The sequence below is a fragment of the Procambarus clarkii genome, chromosome 26 (assembly GCF_040958095.1).
Source record: "Procambarus clarkii isolate CNS0578487 chromosome 26, FALCON_Pclarkii_2.0, whole genome shotgun sequence".
Lineage (NCBI taxonomy): Eukaryota > Metazoa > Arthropoda > Malacostraca > Decapoda > Cambaridae > Procambarus > Procambarus clarkii.
In genome coordinates, this window is record NC_091175.1 from 5172571 (window position 1) to 5181794 (window position 9224).

The 9224-nt window shown below is 40.2% G+C and overlaps 1 protein-coding gene across 4 annotated transcripts in view; it reads right to left on the minus strand.

The window, feature by feature from the left end:
- The window catches only part of LOC123757013 (uncharacterized), a 14507-nt gene extending 11805 nt beyond the window's left edge, over positions 1-2702 (minus strand). The window contains exon 1 of one of the 4 annotated variants that reach the window (XR_011229701.1): positions 2684-2702. The gene's annotated coding sequence lies outside the window, so the exon portion shown is untranslated. Of the gene's footprint in view, positions 1-1211; positions 1231-1353; positions 1373-2623; positions 2643-2683 lie in introns of those variants that run through there. The other 3 variants (XR_011229702.1, XR_011229703.1, XR_011229704.1) reach the window with 3 other exon arrangements.
- Between the last annotated feature and the right edge of the window lie 6522 nt (positions 2703-9224).

Below are 9224 nucleotides of genomic sequence, written 5' to 3' on the forward strand. Positions count from 1 at the left end.
AAAAAACTTTATGTGTTACAAACTGAGGCATGTCCACGATTCTGGGTTGTTCAAAAAAAAATCCGGGAACCAATACAATATGGGTTAGTTTGTCGAGTTAAGAAGACTGGCTTCAGACACTTCATTCAAAAGGTGTTCAATCCCAGCAAACATTTTCTCGTTTTCAAGACGTAATAAAAATCACTTTTGATTCTTTTCGTCACGTTTTAAATTACACGTGTTTTGAGAATTTGTAAATACGATAATAAAATGTGAGGTCATAACGTTTTAATAAAACGTGTTTTAAATATTATGATAAAACATTTTAGAGCAAAGTTTTTAAAACGTTGAGGTAATTATTAATCATTGAAATTATAAGATAGAGAGGAGAGAGAAGAATGAAGAATAAGAGTGAGAAGAAGAATGGAGAGAGAGAGAAGAATATGAGAGTGAGAAGAAGAAGAATAGAGAGAAAAAGGAGAGAGAAGAGAATGAGAAAGAAGATAGGAAAAAAGAAGATAGGAAAAAAGAAAAGGAGAGGGGGAGAGGAGAAGAGAAGAGTGGGGGAGAGGAGAGAAGAGAAGAGAGGGGAGAGGAGAAGAAAAGAGAGGGGAGAGAATAGAAGAGAGGAGGGGAAACGAGAAAGGGGGAGAGGAGATGAAAATAGAATAGAGGGGAGAAGAAAAGAGGAGATAGGGGGAGAGGAGAAGACAAGATAGGGGGAAAATGGAAGAGAAGAGAGGGAGAGAAGGAAAGAGGGGGAGGGGACAGGAGAAAGTGGGAGAGGAGAGAGAGGGAAAGGAGGGAGGGGGAAAGAAGAGAGGGTGGAATGGAGGAAGAGGAGAGAAGAGAGGGGAACATCTCACTATACTACAATGGAACTGCAACGGAGTCCGCACTAGGGTTAATGACATCATGCAGTACGTCCGTGAACACCAATCTGACGTCATAGTGCTACAGGAGACACTGGTGGGTGATGACTTCAACCCAAGATTCAGCGGTTATCGCAAGTTCTCCCTGCCCTCTCGGGAAAAAAAACGGGGTCTCATCACTTTTGCAAATAACAATATTCCCGCACAGATTATTCGATACCTCCACATGGGGGATGAGTATGAATCACTGGGGGTGACCCTACACTTAAACAATAATACCCTACATATAATCAACCAATATGTGCCACAGACTAAACTTGATCTTGACACACTACCTGAATTTGTTAATGAAGAACCTACCCTGCTGGTCGGTGAATTTAATGCCAGACACCCACTCTCTGGTGCCAACTGTCATCAGCCCAATGTCATTGGACGGAAACTGTCACTCTATTTTAGGGAAAGTGAAAACCTCAGGGTCCTGGGCGATGAACAGCCAACTCACCTCAGAGGAGGAGGATTGGACTATGCTCTTCTGCTGAATGCACAAGACACGGATGCCAGTACACACATTGTTCACAGTTTATGTAGTGACCACTGGGCATTGATTACCACCGTCGACATGAGCAAGAGAAGGAAAGAGACAAATAAAAGAAAAAGGTTATCACTCTGACCAGATATGAGGCCGCTCTTCATAAACATGATGAGTGACTGGTTCACGGAATACCAAATCCCAGACGTTGATACATTTGTTGATGACCTTAATCACCAAATTGAGAGCTGTCTCTGAGTTCCGCGCCGTACGACTGGGCGAAGTAACCCTTAGAGAAAGAAAATAAAATGGTATGAGAACGATTACATAAAGATGTTTAACTCAAATGTAAGGAGCACGAGTAGAGAGTACCAGAGACATCCCACTGAAAGTAACCAAGAGCTGTTTAAAACTGTGAGTTAAGTAGCCAGGGAAGAGAGGATTAAAGAGCGAGAAAGACAATGGCTTGACTTCACTAGCTCTGTTAGAAGGGAAACATCTGCCAGACAAGTGTGGGAAAAAATTCAGATAGCTAAAGGTGGGCAGATCCCGGCCTGCGGCTCACAAAGACCCCCTAGGGTAAGGCTGAGGAACTAATTCACAAGCTGGAGTGATGCAGCATCCTCCTCCTCCCTCCCTGCAGAAATCAGCAGGGAACAGCTCCTGCGACATGATGACAGAAGAATTAGGATAACAAGAGCGCTGTCTAGTGATGACGAGTATAGAGAATCAATCACAGCCCAGGAAGTAAAGGGGCTATGAAAAAAGGTAAAAGTACTGCACCTGAAGATGGCGTCACCTACGACATACTCAATGCACTGTGTGAAGTGTCTGGGAATCCACTACTCCACATGTTTAACAAGTCATTCCTAAGTAAAGTGTTGCCCACACAACGGAAACACGCAATAATTGTCCCCATACCGAAACCCAATGACCTTGGCAATTACAGACCTATCAGTCTCGCGCCATGCACCTGTACTGTATAAGGGTTTAGGCGATCAACGCTAGACGACAGACCGTATATGATCATCATGATCATCACAAAGAGTTGACATCAAGACAAAGAAGTATCCTTCAAGACAGGTTACAGACAAGTAACTCTTTCCAGCACCGCCCACGGAATGGGTATGAGGAGCATAATAAAGAAATTAAATGAAAATTAATCTCTGATCTCAGTATTTGGGCTCATAATGTGAGTCAACAAGACATAATATCCTCCTGTATGATACAAGCAGTTCCTCACATGGTGCCATTCAACGTTGTGTTCATTATTCAGAAACACTGAGAATACAGCAAAAACCACCTGTCCGTCCTTGCTATGAAAGGCTAGATTGGTGGACTACGTGCAGATTCCCTCGTAAATATTGAGACCACGTTATATATGTAATATTAACGATAGTTAAGAAATCGCTTCATAGAACTGAGCTTTATAAAGAATACCCGACACCAGCCATGACAGCTCAAACTAGCCATAACATCCCACATTACAGCCATAATACACCTCACAGTCATGATATTACATACACACAGGCAGTTTCACCTCTCAAAAGCAATAATATCATATCAGACAAGACACCGTCCTCACCAGACATGACACCCTACTCAACAGCCTCGACGCTACAAACTAGCAGTACACCCCACAGTAGCACTACACCCCACAGTAGCAGTACACCCCACAGTAGCAGTACACCCCCACAGTAGCAGTACACCCCACAGCAGCAGTACACCCCACACTAGCAGAACACCCCACAGTAGCAGTACACCCCACAGTAGCAGTACACCCCACAGTAGCAGTACACCCCACAGTAGCAGTACACCCCACAGTAGCAGTACACCCCACAGTAGCAGTACACCCCACACTAGCAGAACACCCCACAGTAGCAGTACACCCCACACTAGCAGAACACCCCACAGTAGCAGTACACCCCACAGTAGCAATACACTCCACAGTAGCACTACACCCCACAGTAGCAATACACCCCACAGTAGCACTACACCCCACAGTAGCAATACACCCCACAGTAGCAGTACACCCCCACAGCAGCAGAATACCCCTCAGTAGCAATACACCCCACAGTAGCACTACACCCCACAGTAGCATTACACCCCCACAGCAGCAAACACCTACAGTAGCAATACACCCCACAGTAGCAGTACTCCTCACAGTAGCAGTACACCCCACAGTAGCAATACACCCCACAGTAGCAGTACACCCCACAGTAGCAGTACACCCCACAGTAGCAGTACACCCTACAGTAGCAGAACACCCTACAGTAGCAGTACACCCCACAGTAGCAATACACCCCACAGTAGCAGTACACCCCACAGTAGCAGTACACCCCACAGTAGCAGTACACCCCACAGTAGCAGTACACCCCACAGTAGCAGTACACCCCACAGTAGCAGTACACCCTACAGTAGCAGAACACCCTACAGTAGCAGTACACCCCACAGTAGCAGTACACCCCACAGTAGCAGTACACCCTACAGTAGCAGAACACCCTACAGTAGCAGTACACCCCTCAGTAGCAGAACACACACAGAACTGTACAGCGATAGCAGGCGGCTTGACGTTTGCGAGGCACTACACATTAAGAAGTCAACACCAGCAATCAACAGCCAATTAATGCACAGCTATATTCTACCCACCTCAAGACTCCGCTCTAATATAGAAGCATCAAGAAATATGGACCAATAGGCTTTCTACAAACACTTCTATTCAATACCCATTGTTTCGTGTTCTGTCTTGTGTTGATGAAATTAATACCCTATTAATACCACCTCTTGTTCTGTCTTGTGTTGATGAAATTAATACCCTATTAATGCCACCTCACCCCATCCACCTCACTCAAATGTAGATATAAAATCGGAGATGCGTAAGTTCTATTCAGTTGTGTATTTGTAAACTAAAGTCTTTGAAAATGTAATAAGTTTTACGAAACGCGCTCGTGTCGCGTCAGACTAGAAATAAAAATGAATTTTGGAGAATTGATTTTTGATTTACCTCCAACAGTGAAAAGAAATGTACGAAAGATTGAGAAAATTCGTGTTAGAATTATTAATCTTACTTTTTCGGTCATATTTAATAATATATATATATATATATATATATATATATATATATATATATATATATATATATATATATATATATATATATATATATATATATTTATTAAGTTTTGAAAATTAAGTTTTGCTCTGTAACTCGTTCACCAACTCCGCTGCTAGCAGTACACCCCACCACTAGCAGTAGTGCTAGTTTGCTCACTGCTAGCAGTACACCCCACTACTAGCAGTACTGCTAGTTTGCTCCTTACTATCAGTACACTCCACTATTAGCAGTTGCTGGTGACAGGATTATATTACCTACTAAATGCTAACAATGTAGTGTGGAAACCTGGAGAGGTCATTAAGTCAATAAGTAGTATATACTCACTAAAAGAAACAAAATGAAATATTCATCTCTGTCTTCTTCCATAGACACTATTTTTTGTTTTTACTTGTAAGCCAAAAACTAATGGGCGAAAGCCCATTTACCCATATAACTAATGGACTAAAGCTACACACTAGTTGGCCAAATAACACACAACTTTTTATGTTCAAAAATAGCCTGGTTAAGTTTTTTTATTGAGGCGAGAAGTTCAAGTAGACGACCTCAACGCCTCGCTGGGTGGCGGAGCTGCGTCCCCATGACTCGACAAGACGCTACCAATAAACACCTTCTCTTCCTCATCAGAGACGTTCATTTAGATATCTTTTACCTAAAGAAAGTACAGTAAATACTTCTGTGTGCTTTGAGAAACTGCAAATTTGGCAGGAGTAGAGCTAAAAGTTTAGGTTGTTTAAATATGATGATTATCTATCAACAGTATTTGGTGTTCTGAATGGATTTCCTACTTATTTCTACTCAAGGTCATTACAATGTGTATAGGTGCATTTATTGACACCAGACATGTAGTCCCGTTTCCTGGTTTCGTTTAAATAGCCTGCGTCATGCCGCACCTGGCTGCACGCCGCCCTTGTATCTGGTAGCGATCCCCGAAGTTACCATACTGATGCTCCAAGGAAGTTTAGTCTCATATGAAAACCTGACACAAGAACTTCTGGGGACTATTTCTTATTGTCATCATCCTGGTCTGGTTTCTAGAGTGACTGTCTCGGGTTAGAATGATTGTGTTGGTGTTGAGCTTAGGGTCAATATATAAACCACGAGGGCGTTAGTATGGGCAACATAATAGCTTAGAGGCCAAACTGCTAGTGTACTCTACGCCTTGACTTAGTCAAAGACTAAAGTAAACTCTCATATTTCAAGTGGGGCGTGAGTTGACCCTGACCACTCGATGACACACTCAATACAATCACAAATCACCATGGTAAGCTGTGTGAGGCTAGCCCCAAGCGTCTGGCCTCAAGCTTCAGACAAATAAACATTTTAATTTTATAAGGAAACGATGAAAAAACAGCAAACAAATTTTGTTAGTGTTGATAGATACATCTGTGTGAAATGCTTCCAGGGTTACTGGCCTGCAGGTGCTGTACACCTACAATGGAAACTGTAGTTACTATGGGCGGAGTGTACACCATATAAACTGTTTTACCCTAAACATTTTCACGTTTTATAATATTGGAGAGCACAACAAAAAGTGGAATTGATAAATTAATAAAGTAACCAAACCTATTCTAGGCCTAAATTAACAATCCTAGGCTAAACATAATCAGTCTTAGGCCTGATTTATAACAGATATATGCTATATAAGACCTAGAAAAGTTTGGTTCGGTTGCTGACTTCTTTCTCGACTCTAAAAAATTAGTAGCAAAGATCGGGAACTTTTGATCTAACTTGGCAATATCAAAGGAAATTCATTCATCTAGAAAAACGTAATTATTATAAACTATTGATAAAAATTTAAAGTAAATTCTAATGAATTTTATATTTATTTCAACCCGGCCTCAAACTATGTTCATACCTTCCTGACGCATTCATTAAAAAATAAGAATTGTCTCAAATATAAGCTAATATTATCATAAATTAGGCGTTTAGGTTCTCTTGGTAATTATTTGTATTTGTAGTACGTGGGTGAAGTATTAACATAGCTGCAATTTGAACAAAGGTCGTCAGTGAAGCACTGTTTGGGAAACATTCGAATGACGACAGTTGTGAATCGCATGTAAAGCGTTTTTCATTCATAAACCAGCTCGTTCTCATAAACAAAGGCCAAAGGCCATTCCATGCACCCGCCAAACCCCCTGTTTATGAATGAAAAACGGTTTACACACGACACCAACTGATGACGTCCAAACACTTCCAGAACAAGTGCTTCGCTGACGATTTGTGTTCGAACTACAACGCTGTAAATGCTTCACCCACGTACTACAAATACAAATAATCCCCAACGGAACCTAAACACCTAAGCTAACCTAACCAATGCCTAAATATGTACAGTATGCTAATATATAACATTAATTTATATTTGAGAAAACTCCTATTTTGAATGAACAGCATGTTAAAATTTATGAATACGTCTTTGGGGTCGACCGTTGGATGGAATGGATTTGGTCTGCGGACGGGTTGCATAAACAGGGAGTTTTGCGAGTGGATTAACTAGAATTTGGCCTTTGTTAATGAGGACAGGTTGTGCACAGAAGCAGAAATTTATATTTTGGTTAATGATACAGCAGTTATGGCAAGCAGGATTTTAAATCATATTGCCTCTTCCTTTACATTGGGAAGCTTATGTAAGTTTTCTTTACCAACACTGTTACACAATATGCAAAACCTCTTTTAAAATATTACCTTTAGCAAATAGGAAGTACCTACAACACTCGGTAGTTAAGACAACGACAAACAGTTTCATTAGAATGTATAGTTTTAAAGTGTCATAAATAGAAGCACTATTAAAGTACCACAGGAACAAAAAGCTTTCCCATATTAACGACCGACCAATCACTTGTTAGTAAACAAGTGGAAAAAATTCTTCAAGACTGTGTAGTACAACATAGCTATGAGAAAATATTTATATTTAACAGTTCATATTAATATCTTTTATGACATTTTTTATTCAATTCCTTTGAAGGTGGTGGTAGATGTAATATACATATTTTTGAGGAAGCATTTGACAAGTTTATCATTAAAGAGTTCTCTCAAAAGCAAAAGCGTAAGAACAGAATGATATGCATTAAGATTGTGGGAAAATGTATTATCATGAGGCAAACAACATACAGAAATGTTCTGGGATGGCCTGACGTAACTAATGGCGTTCCGCAGGTTACGCCCCAATTTTCTTTTTTTATTAACATAAGTTATACCGGAAAATGGAATATGGTGTTCATTAAACAATTTGCCAATGCACTAAACTACATTACATTTTGTTTGGAAGCAAATCGACAAATGCAGTTCAGCTTCAGATAGACAATGTTAACATCAGCAACAAAAATGATGGAAAGTTCCTTCGTCTATACATAGACAAGAGACTCCACTTAAGAACACATAACCAAAAAGTCTCAAAAACGGTCGGAATACTTTCTAAAATTAGATATAATGTTCCAAACTCTGCTCTCCTCTCATTATACTACGCGTTAATCTCTCCTTATCTTACATACAGTATCTGTACATGGGGTTCAACCACTGCAAACTACCTCAAGCCCATCATCACCCAGCAAAAATCTGTTATCAGAACAATAACAATCTCTGTTTTCAGACAACACACAGCCCCTCTGTTTAAATCCCCAAACCTGCTAAACATAAACTCACTCCACACATTCTATTGTGCCATTTACTTATACTAAACCTTGTTCATAGATGCAAATCCTGATCAGAAACTCTTCCTTGACAGATGTAATGGAACCCATAATCACCACACCAGAAATAAATATATCTTTGATATCACAGAGTCAAACTAAATCTGTGTAAACACTCTATGCAAATAAAGGGTCTTTACTAGTTACTAAAAAGAATTGGAGCAAATAGTTAGGCGAAGAGAAAAGTGAACATGCAGATGAAAGGGCTTAATAAGGGTATATTAATAAGACCTTCTACATATTGATGGGTGACATATTGAAGGGTATACGTGGATAAACTAGTATAAATGGGGGATAACATTAGGGTATATTTAAAAAACATATAAGTTTATCATTTATTTGGGAATTATATGGACAAATTCGAGGGTGTGAAAATTGTGCTATTTTCCTTGCTTCTCAGGTACAGACCTTCTGCAGCTTATTCCATTTTCAGAGTGGTCGTTAATAATTTGTTCAACATGGGTGTAAATATATAGGATATATTGTATGGTTCCCCCAAAAGGCCTTCTGCAATTTCATTTTTAAGTTTAGTATGCGATCTTTAAACTAGAAATAATAAGTCTTTGAAAATGGAAATAATTCTGAAAATGGGATTAAATATGTAATTATGGAAAACGGGACTTTTTGAGGGAAGATAAAGACTGGCTGGCTAGTAACACTATTGAACATTAGGGATGACTCGATCCACACATGTCACCGAGGTAACTAAATTTAGGGATGACAGGAGGGGCCATTTAATCTCCATGGGAAAAATAGTAGGAGACAGAAGGGAGCCGTTTAATCTCCACAGGAAAAATAGTAGGAGACAGAAGGAAGCCGTTTAATCTCCACAGGAAAAATTTAGGGGCCAGAAATGAAGCGTCGCCGAAGTTGATGGAAAAATTAGTGGGGCCAGAAACGAAACGTCGTCGAGATAACTAAAAAATGACCCAAATAAGAACAGTGTCACGAGGTAGCTAAAAATGACCCGGGCGGGAATGAAGCTTTGCCTTTCATGGAAAAAATAAAAAGACAGAAGCGAAGCGTTGCCTTTCATGGAAACA